Below are 12,619 nucleotides of genomic sequence, written 5' to 3' on the forward strand. Positions count from 1 at the left end.
CACAAACTACATTAAAAAAAAAAAAAAAAACAAAACTGGTATATACCTTCAGGATTTTTTGATGTTTGGTGTTTTATTTTCGTATTTGAATGACAGTGATTTCAAACACTTTTGCTGCATAGGAATAGTTGGTTTGTTTTCAAGTATGTCCTGATCCAGGTTCACAAACAGCTACATTTAATGCTCTTAGTGTAGCTGTCGAAGTTCCAGGTATTTTCAGTGGAGTTGGCAGACTTTACTGTTGATGTGGACAGCCATGAAGATGGTCTGGTTAGAAGAGGAAAATTACTGAACAGAATGAAATGTCTGCTGAGCAGTACTGGTGGGAATTGTCTGCCAGCCTGGGAGCTTTAGGCCTGGGAACTGGGGTTGGGAACCAGAAACATCTTTGAAAATCTTAGCCGGTGTCTTTGAAGTACAGCTGGGTACCTAGAAATCTTGGGGTACCCTTGGTAAGTGCAAAAGCCAAGAAACTGCAATGGCAATTTATGATCCGAAAAAGTGGAGACAGTATGGTAAAATAAAATTGGTGAGATTCTGTAAAATAGGTCATGTAAAGATGCAGATGCTTGGGAGAATGTAGGAGAAAAAAATTGAAAGGTAGAAGAACATGAAAAAGTGCAAGAATCCCTGCAAGCAGAATTTCAGGAGTGGCAGGAAAGTACTGGGCTTCTCACAGAGACATATGCAACTGCAAGCACCGAGAGCTGTTAAGCAGGAAGCTCAAGATGTTTTACAGTGGTTTAGAGCATTTAAAGCAACTGTCCCTCGAAACTCATAGTCCTGATAAAAGTCAGCTGTTTCAGGGTTTAGAAACTAGTGTCAGACCTCTGGCTTTAACACAGCCAGAGCAAGAACATATGTGCTCAGTCTCAGAGAGTGAGGCCATTGAGAAGATACATATACTGAAAGGAGGGTGATTCCATGCCTTCTATCCCTGCCTCATGGATATGGTTCTGGCAACAGGCAACCCCTGTTTTGTTATGAGAATATAATGCAGACAGAACAGTGTCTTTGAACACTTTCTGTTACTCTATTTCTCTCTATAGTTCAAACTTCCACAACACAGTTCCTGGCTCATGCCTGAAACAAAGGCCCTTCCCTGCTACCCCAGGTCACAATGAGCATTAAAATCTACACTGCACAACAGCTAGTGGAGAAACAAAATAGGGCAAAAAGACCAGTGGCAAGGGGCTACCACGCGGGACGTGGAACCATTTTTCTTCATTAGAATAAGGCCAAACAAATATTTCTGGCTGCATGCTCTCTAATACTGGGGTCCCCTTTGGGACTCACAGAAAGGATATTGGTGGGGATTGTGTCAACAAGTTTCCAGTGACCCCAAATTAAGTAATATTTTCTTAGAATTAGAGGGGTGTCAAGGTTTCCAAGCATGATTTTCACCTTGGGAATACTCATTACTGGCTGTTTATACTGTCCTGTTAGATACAGTGACCATCACATTAGATGCAACCTTAGAAATATTCCCTGTTTTTGTAGGAACTAGAGAACTTACTCCTTTTCCACAGGGAACTGTACTCTCCAGACATCTACATCGGTCTGCCTGACATACACAGATGGGAAGATATAAAAGAAATTGATACATTTCTGGAGCAAGAGCTGGGAGCTACAAGAGATATCCTGAAGGGTCAAGGAAAGCAACACTGAATTTAGGCAACTCAGCTCGACCTTGTATTTTTCAAGAATTTGGATATTAAAAGAGAATGAAGGCTTTACTAAATGATAAGTAGTTTTTAACATGTGTGAAAATGCTTGGAGGCATGGAGCTCACCTTGAACACTCTCTTAAAATTTAAAGTTCTTTGAGGGTTTGGGGACTTTGGCTCAGACCGACTGAAAAATATTCAGAGCATAAGTAATAATTTAAAAAATGATAAATGTTTCCATCTCTGTTATCAAATTCTAAAAATTAATAATTTCACCTGAAGTGATATATTGAATATTTTAGTGTACAGTTGGTTTCAAAAGGCTATTTTTATTAAAAATAGTTGTAACTAAATTCACTTTTTTTAAAATAAATATCATTACATTTAATTTTCTGCCCAAAAGAGAAGATAATTATAGCAAAAAAGGTTTTTTTTCATGAGGAGGTTGATTGGAAGAGACTTCATAGTATTCTAATATGAATACACTTTTTTTATTGCTGAAGCATACAAGTTCATTTAGGAGTTGATAGATTTATTTGGTTTCCAACTGGTCCTTATTAATTATTTGTGCAAAGATATATATGGCATATGTACTGTAAAACCTGCTTATGGAAACATAACTCGAGAAAAAAAAAGTTATTGATAATTTCGCAAGTATTTGAGGTCTCAGCCTGAATTGGCCAAAAAGGATTGTTTGAAAAAATGACATGTGACTGCTAAGATCACAGATTTAATGAAGAGTCTAATGCTCAGAGCATTCATATGCAATTTAAGAAAACCTGATTCAATTTATTAAGATGACCCAGGAGACTTAAAACTGTATTTGCTAGAGGATTTTCTGAAATACCAAGCTGTGAAGTGTCTGAGAAAGAGAAAAAAATTTTATGAGTTTTTTCACTGCTTGTTTTAAGACATCCTTTGATATATGGAAGAATGGATTTGAAGCTTAACCCTCTGTTTTCAGATGACCTTTCAGTCTAAACCACAGGCTTTTGTTGCCACCTTTGTTATCTTCACCAATATTCAACACTTTATTGTTTAGAAGATCTATGCAAAGTTCAGGAACCAAAAAAGTAGACATTAAAACTTTCTAAATCTCCACCTACTTCTAGGAAGTTTTCAGACAGTTTGGTCAAATTGTACAGAAAAAGGGTTCATTCAGTGTCAGAGGGCTCAATTAATATTGTTGCCTATAAAAATAGTACTCATTTTGAGAAGATATGTAATCTTAGTCCTTCATTTTCCTCAGCATTGTTAATAATGCTCAACAGAAACTATAACATTCCACTTGGTGTAAAACACTGTAACTTTTAGCAGGTAGGACAAGAAATGCATGTTGGAGTTAAATAAATTACTGGAGTTTAGTAGAAGAAGCCTTATGTTATGCAAAAAGATAATTTACTTTCCGAGCCCTCATTTGTTCATATGACAACATTTATTCCTTTATTAATCTTCAGTTTATTTTTGATAGAAAGATTAAAGAGGACAGTACAACTCTCCAAGCCCCCACTAACCTCCCATCTGTTAGAACCCCTAAGGGAGAGGTACATTGACTATTGAGTTTAGGTGGCTCGTGAGCCTGTAGAGAAATTAACTGTGGGAAAGGGAATAACATTTTAATGAGATGAACAGCTTGAAAGTATGAATATTTTCTTTCTTCTGTTTTCAGAGCATTAATCCTCATCATAATTTTGACAACAGTTTTACATAGTCCAGATTTGAGTATCCTTTCTGCTCTAGACACAAATATAATAATGTGTTTTATTGTTATTAGACATACCTTTTATCTTGAGCACTGTGGTACTTTGAATGTGTAAAAAATCATTCATACATATCAGGGTTCATTCATGTTTTACAAGTGAAATGACTGAGGTGAAACTGATTTGGTCCCTGAAATAGTGGCAAATTCATGTTAGGAACAAAAATCTAGCAGTATACCTAATCTTCCTTGCATGGATGTAGTACCACTATTTGGAATTCAGTAACTGGTACTCTAATGGTTCAGATCCAAGACCTGAAGAAATGCATGGCAGTCGGAACATAAGGGAAAAATAAACTGCTCCGTGAGACCTTCGTGGCAGCCTGTGTCTGTTGTGAGTATATGTATCAGTGGGACTTGTTTAGTGAATGGAAATTACTTCTCAATAAAAACTTCATTATTTAGTTAAGGTATTTGTACAACTTCCTTGACAAATTTCTGACTCATCTGAACAGTGAAAATAGTTATGCATGATAATTTTAAGCAGTTAAGCTTCTGCCATTGTACTTCAGTAACGGATTTGGCTTTTTAACCCTATCTTAATCATTAGAAGGATCTGATTTTAATTATCTTTTTGTTTTCAAAGAAATTGCTCCTCCTATTACACTTGGAAATTACAATTGGTGAATATTAACCTCATCTACATGTTGTTTATTCTATGGGATGATATATCAATTTTAGCATAAGATCAATCCACAGAATGGAGAACTATTTTGAAAAATTGCATCAATGTGCACAACAACATATTCAGTACTTTCAAAAGAAGATTTGAAAATGGTGAGTGTTTATAATCATTCTTATGTTACCTAAAAAATGGAAAAAAAAAAATAGGATAAGAAGGATTATGTAAAATTGAAATGGAGAAAGTTCTAAATAGATGATTTATGCATTATGTGTCTTTCATCTGATTCTTTTCTTGATAATAGGAGACTTGATTTAGTAGCTGTGACATTTTCATCATAAAACTGAAACTGAAACTTAATTTAAAGGAAGCATTTCTAATTTAAAATCTTCTTTGTTCTGAAAATTTTATAGATTTACACTTGTGTCATGCAGTGTTTCATAAGAATTTTTCACCCATGCTTCAGAGAGCTTGCTGTGTCCATTAGAATGACACAGACAAGGAGAAAAGGGAAACAGATGGAGGCCTAGAGAAATAAAGATGATGAAATGTTACATTACTTCATCAGAAGAATGTACTGATGCTCCTCTTTGGGGAATGATGTGTCAGAAAATGAGGAAGCAATAACAGAAGAACTAGTTTTGAAGAAGGACACTACAGTGCAGGCAAATTATTCCATTTGAAGGAGAGAGGGGATGAAACACACAGAGCTTGACAGTGGCAGCAGCAGCAGCAGACAAATAGACTAAAAGAATGTGCAGAGTATTCAAGACAGAAAGAGAACTGTGGTGAAAAATCAGATACCAGGAAGGAATTAGGAATTAGTCATTCCACTGAGAAAATTGAAGACGGAATTAAGAAAGAGAAGTTACAGTGAAAAATACTCAGGGCAAGGATGTGGAAAGGGCTTTATCACAGATATTGGAAGAGAAGAGTGCTGTGTCTGTGGATATTGCTATCTTTCATATGGGGGAAGACAAAAATTGTCTTCTGGGGCTATAGGAAAAAGAGGCACATGTTGAAAAGCAGTGTAAAAATATGAAATGGAGAGGAAAAGTTTGATGATCAGTAAAAAATCGAATATTAGGATTTAAGAATTGTGACAAAGTTGATTCTGTAGTTTTGATTTGGAGAAGTGAAGAAAAATGTGTTCAACATAAATTAACTAAAATTTAATGTGAAAGCTCAGGGACGTTTTATGAAAGTATCCTACTATTTTCTTAGCCTTGTGACCTTGATGCCAAATTCCTCAGAACATTCATCTGTGATTTTTAACACTTACTGATTCAGATAGTTTCAGTTAAGTATGCAAAAAAAATTTCCTTTTTATCTTTTAATATCAGGACCAAATTCAGCTAAAAAAAAATTACAGAATTCCTCTTTTTTTTTTTTTTTTTGCTTCCACAGTTATCAATCAGTTTGGTATTCACATGTAGTAGCACCTGACAGTTCACACCTGCCACATACTGGTCCTGTCTGACTAGAGGACAGAAGTACTGACACCTGGGGGGAGGTGGGTCTGTCTGTAGCTGGTGATACTCTCAGCTGTAGGTTAAGCAGGATCTGCCCCCTCGCATTTGGCTACATCTTATTCATGTAGTCAATGAAATTCAGTGTACGTAAGTGTGAAGTCCATCAGAAAAAGTCAGTACTCTGCAGTTCAGGAAGATTCACCTCACCTGGATCCCCAAGTACCTGCAAATACAGGCAAGAGAAAAAAAACTAGTGGCAAAAAGATATATATTTCTGATCATCAGGGAAAGAAAGAAGTCTGTTTGCCTTGATGGTTTGTGGGCTCTGTGCTGAGGCAATTAGAGCCTTCCAGAAGAAATAAATCTCCTCAGTGAGCACCAAGCGGAGGGCAGGTTAGGAGAGATAGGGAGACAGTGGAAAAGGAGAGTGGCACAAGACAGGGCAAACATGAGGGAAACTGAGAGAATGCTGAGAAAAGCGTAGGTCAAAAAAAACCAGGACTCAGAGATGACAGACAGAAAGCATAAAATAACCTGTAGGAAATTACTGAAATAAGAGCACCTTCATAGTATTTTCTTAAAATAGGTTAATGTTAGCCCTCTGAGAAAACAGATCCGCATAAGTAAGAAACTTAATTTGTATGTCACTCAAAATAAGATTTTTTTTTCTTGCTATTGTTTCTTTTTTCTTCTTTTTTCCTTTTAATTTTTTTTTTTTTCTCTTTAGGACATCAAGTCTGTAGTCTCTAGGCTCAAACGCTTGAATTTTGGTGCTGTATTCAAATAGTCATTCTAATATGCTGGTGGTAAAGAGCTCCAGGAAAAAGACATGTATTAGCTATATATTGCTTGAAAGTTTAGTTGCAAGCCATAACTGATATTTGGAAGGGTGAATCATATCTGCTTTTCCATTAACTGTTCACTATATGTTGCTGATAACACAGTTACCTGACTAGGTTTGTCTCTGATTTGACTAGTACTTCTGTTCCTGTGCTAAGGAACTCTTCTTTCACTGCTGCCTCAGTAAAATTTGTACTGTAGTAGTAGTAGTAGTTTCTCATTTTAATAGTGGCTCCTACAACAATAGAGCTGACATGCCTTTCCTATTGAGTGACACTTCAGCTGACCAATCCAAAGAAAATAATTTTAAGATACTAGTGATGAAAGCAGTAAATAAAGAGAAGATTTTATTTTTAATGATACCAGCTTGAATAGCCATCCATGCAAAAGCAGAGACAGTTGTCTATGTGATGTTGATCTTGTTTTCAAGAAGAAGGGAGAATGAATTAAAAATAAATGCCTTTCTCTTTTAACTCACTAACCACTTTCTCTAGGACAAGTCCATGTCTCATCTTGTTACCTGTTGAAAAGTTAAATTGCATGCAATTTAACTGCATGCCCAATTAGATAAGCAATTGTCAGTGGCTGCTGCGACAACCTCATCTTTTTGAAAAGGTAGAACTAAGAATCAATATAAGACAGAGATAAAACAGAAAAAAAGAAATTTGATTTAGCTATATATTTCTTTTATTTACAAGTTCATTCCTAGTTGATGCCATTACAAAGCAGTATTTCAAAGTGGCATTAAAATCATAGTGTGAGAAGATATTTTTTAAAATGACTTAAAACTACATATAAGTTACAGACCATTTTCCTTGAGAACTCTTGTGATAAATGTATGGCAACTGAGTGGAAAACATTCCTTTTCCTGCTGTGATTGCACATTTGTACTCTTGAGCACAGGCAAATGTATTTGCAATTTCTTCCTGACAGCTTGATTAACCTTGAAAAGTTGCAAAATAAAAAAGAACAAAAAAAAAGAATTTTCATAGTTAACTTTCCAAATATACTTGAGAAAAACTACAAACCTAATAGCTTATAAATAGTGCTACTAGCTTCATTGGGTTTCTGTATTCTTCCTGTTACATAATGTATACGGTTTCATTTTATAAAATTAATAATGTCAAAATAAGAGAGAGGTTCAGAGAAATACACAGAAGTTGTATTTTGGTCTTTTTACTTGGTGTACTTGTCAAGGTGGTTGTGGAAGGGGCTATGTGGGGGGTTTAGGTACTTCTGTAAGGAGAGACTGGGTCTTCTCTGTGATGATTCCAGCTTGTTCCAGCCAAGTGGAATGGACCCACTGTGGGGCATAGCTGAGCCCCTCAATGAGGATGGTGACACCTCAGGGAAAATGTGTTTAACAAAGAACAAAGTTCTGCCTGAGAGAGAGAAGGAAGCAAAGAAAGTGTGGGAAACAACCTTCCAAGCACTAAGATGAGATAAGAAGGAGGGGGAGGAGGTACTCCAGGTGATGGTACAGAGACTCCTCTGGAGCCCACAGAGAAAACCATGGTGGAACATATAGATATTTCCAGAAGAATCTACAGCCTATGGAGGACCCATTTGGATGGGGCAAAGTATGAGTGGGAAGGAGTGTTAGACAGGAACTGGTACAGACTGACCACAACCCTCCACTTCCCCCCTGCCTTGTGCCACTCAGCAGGGTGGGGAGGAGGTAGAGGAGTCAGAAATGAGGAAGAAAAGCTGAGTCTAGGAAGAAGGGGTGATGTGAGGGAAGGTGTTTTAATATGTTTCTCAGTACCCAAATCTACTTTAATTGGTTAAGGGGGAAAAAAATTCCCAAGCTGAGTCTATTTTACTTGTGATGATAGTTGGCAAGTGAACTCACATGAGATTTTTCATCTTATTTTCATGTCCTTTTGAGGAGTAGACTAAGAGAGAGTGTAGAGGGCATCTGTGTTGATGTCTGGCAGCTGGCCAGGTTCAGCCTACCACTGCCATGAATCAGAGTGTCCTCACTACCTCCTGGTGCATACTATTCATCTGGAGAAGAATATATTCAGTAGAAGTTTTATTTAATGCTGATCTTAGCATTTATTCTTATCATGTTTAACTGAGGCACAGTAATAGAATGCATAGACAGTGACAATAAATTATGTCACTAAACACTTAAACCAGTAATTGAAATATTTAATATCTTAAATATCTGTATCTCCAGGGATTTTTATTTTGATAATGCATAAGTGGTATGTATTGTTGTGCCAGAATTAAAAAGAACTGTATCAAAGAACACCATAATCTAAATATAAAAGGAAGATGAAGGGGAAAGATTAGACAATATCAAAAAACCAATACATTGTAGTGAATTGTTCAAATCAATGCAAATAATAATAATTCTGCTCCTTCTGTGGTTAATTGGTAGGTTAGCTTAATTAAATCAATGTATACAAAATGGTAAAGACCAGGTAGATTCTTATTAAACTGAAGTATAAATAAGTATTTAGATGTAATCAAAATTATTTGGAGAAAGATGAAAAATATCAATATTCAGAGCAGAAGATAAGACTTAAGATATTAGTTCTGACTTCCACTACAAAGAAAACAAATGTTTTATTGAATAGTTACAAATAATATTTGAAAAGGAAATCCCAGAATATGTGTCAGTTCTAGAATTTTCAGCACATTTTGCCATCTGCAAACAAGTTTATTCCATGACCAATTTAATTTCTCCTCTCTGAATTGTAATGTTGTCCATGACTAGAATTTTGTATTTAAGATACTTAATAGAGGGCTTTGATCTTTTTTTTTTTGCACATGAACAGCTGAAAAGTGTTGATATTTTTTCTTACATTAGAAAAGTCACGTGTAAAGTAGGATTTCATTATAATTGTCTGCATAGACCAAAGTAAACTAGGCCCTAAATGATGCAAGTATCCCCTCTGTTTCCTCCCGCACCCCAGACTACTATGTGTATATAAATTAATTTTCTGTTTATATAGAAATTGAACTATATTATTGAATTAAGCCTGTTCAGCTTTCTCTGTTGGAAAACAATGACACTGCTCCAAAACAAAACTCAGTCAGTCTTCTATATCCTATCTAATCCAACTGATTTTAAGAGGAAATATTCAGAAAAGTGCTATATTACTGCATTCGGGGTTGCGGGATTAATTGTTAGAGAAACATCTACAGTTTTCATTGGCCTCAGCACAGCAGACAGAATTACTTCAGCCCACCTCCTACTTCATAGTGCTGTGGATGTTACATTGTTGTCTGCAGTTACTGATGGTGTTATCACCTAACAAGCCCATGTAGCAGATGTTCCCTATGGTTTTTGACAATTAAGTTGTAGCCTGGGTATTTATGGACTGAATTTATACTGTGAACCGTTAACTCAATGTTACCCAAGGCACTCTTGAGAGAAGTAATTGTGATGCACTGTAATTATATAAACAGAGATACTTGAAGGTATTTAAGCGCTTTACTGCTGTTATCTCCTAATTTCAATGAAATTAGCAGCAATAAAAGAATAGGGTGCCAAGTTTCTTTTTTAGTGCAATCTGATTAGTAACACCAAACAAAAAACAAAAGAGAAAAAATTTTAAAAGTCAACCATGAAAGTGTTATAATAAATATACCCATTAGAAAACCAAAAACCAAAACTAAACCCCAATATTTCACTAGTTGAAAACTTTGCAGGGTTCACATTGAAATCTGTGACATGAACTAAGAAAAAAATTTATTCCAAGCCAAACTTTGAAACTAGTGAAAGGTCAGGGCAGTATCTCTTAATATAGGTTTGCCCTGTCTATAATTTTTGACAGTTGAGACATCTAAAGGGGAATTGTAGAAATATAGAATGGTTTGGGTTGGAAGGGACCTTAAAATCATCTACGTACAACACTCCTGCCATGGGCAGGGGCACCTTCCAAGAGATCAGGTTATTAAAGCTCCATGCAATCTGGCCTTCAACACTTCCAGGGATGGGGCATCCACAGCTTCTCTGGGCAACCTGTTCCTGTGTCTCACAAATGCCTCTGTAAAAAAATTCTTTCTTTCAGCTAATCGAAATCTCTTCCTTCAGTGTTAACCCATTACCTTTTGTTCTGTTACTACAGGCCCAAGTAAAAGTCTCTCTATTATAAGCCCCCTTTAAGAATTGAAAGACTTCACCAAGATCTCCCCAGAACTTTTTCTTCTCCAAGTTAAGCAACCCCAACTCTCTCAGCCTTTCTTCACAGGAGTGGTATTCTAGACCTCTGACCATTTCTGTGCCCTCCCCTAGGTCTGCTCCAAGACATCCATGTCTTTCTTGTGCTGGAGACACCAGAGCTGAATGTAGTGCTGCAGGTGGAGTCTCACCAGAGGACAGAGGAAGATTCCAGCTTCTGTGTGGATATAGACACTCCAGCAAACCCAGTCCATGATAGTATAGCTTCCATAGGAGACAAAGAATGATTTAAAAACTTCACTTCTCTAAGTCCTTGATGATTTATACACAAATGTTCCAGTCTGAATTCCATGGCAAATTTCTCTTTTTCTCTTACCCAGGCAACAGAAATTTTCTTGAAGACCAAGGAACAATCGTCTGTAGATTATCCTGGCTGTTGGAGTCACACTATTAATGTGACAGCAACTGACTAAGATTCTATTTTTCTAATTCTAGTGCGGGTCTACTGCTTACATTAAGCTATTGCTATACAGAAAATTGACTTGAAACTTAATTTTCTTAAGTCATTTAAATGCAAGACTGAATTACAGTCATGTCCTTTATCATTTTTGAAAAGCAAGACTTTCAGGCATCTGCATTTTTACGCTTTGACATCAGGATTTGGATGAAATATGCCTACCTTCACACTAAGAGTTTTCACAGAGCTTCCATCTCCATAAGAAATTAATTTATGACTCATGTTTGCTGCATCATGTATTTTCTGTTGTTTTCTTAGTGTGATGGCTTTTGTGAGCTCTTTCTGAACACACTGTGCTTCCCAGCATGAAGTACAAAGTCTACATATGTGACCTTGGAATACGGATTCTCCTGCGTCATTGGAGAGGTATGCAGATGGACACTGCAGTACTGTTACTGCTACTTATCACAGAGACTTTTTATTTATCACTTGCTGCTACTTTTCAAATTAAAACACCAAGAATGTGCAGAAATTCTGAATGGATATATAATTAGAAGCAGTAAGGACGAATGGAGTATTCTGTTCATCTAATTAAACTTTCCATTCGTTTGCCTCTGAAATGATCCCTGTAGCTTTCCTATTGACTCATTTGGAACAAATTATGCCCTAGATAAGTGAAGGCTACTGATAGCATGGAACTGTAATATATGACAAACTAAGTAGAACTTTCCATCCATTAGTTCAGAAGTCTTTGAAGTACAAAATAATGAACCATTGTGCTAGGTTCTTCATACGCCTGCAAGTGAATAATATTCCTTAATGTAGGTAGATATGCTTGCAATAAATGAATCATCCTTCATGATTTTATCAATAATAACAAATATCTATTGATTAGCAGAAAGCTGTCTTTGTGAATTTCATTGTCAAATGACAAGTCAAATCAAGTTCTATGAAAGAGGACAAAAGCTAAAAATCAACATATTTCTCCAGCTGCCAGAAGTTCCTGTGAAAGTAAAGGAGGCTAAAGAGAGGGTGAGAAGTTAGAGACATCAAATACTAACCCTTAGCCTTTGCTTCAAATGTATTTCTTCCAGTAATCTAAACACCTGTTCAATTCAACACAAGTATAAATTCAACACAATGCTCTCAGGCACAGGGTCTGATTCTTAGAATGTCCTGTGCAGGGTCAGAAGGCGGGCTGAATGATCCTGCTGGCTCCCTTCCAACTCAGTGTATTCCATGAGCCCACGATTCTATAAATCCCGCAGCATGGAATAGAGTTTTATCAGTGGTTTTAACCATGTTACATGACAAGATATAAATCATTTAGTAGTTGACTTTCTGGATGCATAAGAATATCATACTTAAATTACTCCATTTTTTGCATTACAGATTACTACTAAGGAATAAACAATGTACTGTGAAAGAAAATAGTCCATTCACAAGGCATATTTCTGGGTATTTCAGACAAGGCCAGCTATTAGACACCTATGGTGATCAGCTAATTGCAGAAAGGCAATCTTTTATGTAAAAAATCCCCAAAATTAATGTGACTAAAAAGCTACATTTTACTCATAACTTCATGTCAAACTTCCTAAAAAAGTCCAGTAAGGCAGATGTGCCAGCTGCAACAATACAGTCAACTAACATAATGGAAAGATAAAATAT

The sequence above is a fragment of the Coloeus monedula genome, assembly GCF_965178545.1.
Source record: "Coloeus monedula genome assembly, chromosome: 3".
Classification (NCBI taxonomy): Eukaryota; Metazoa; Chordata; class Aves; order Passeriformes; family Corvidae; genus Coloeus; species Coloeus monedula.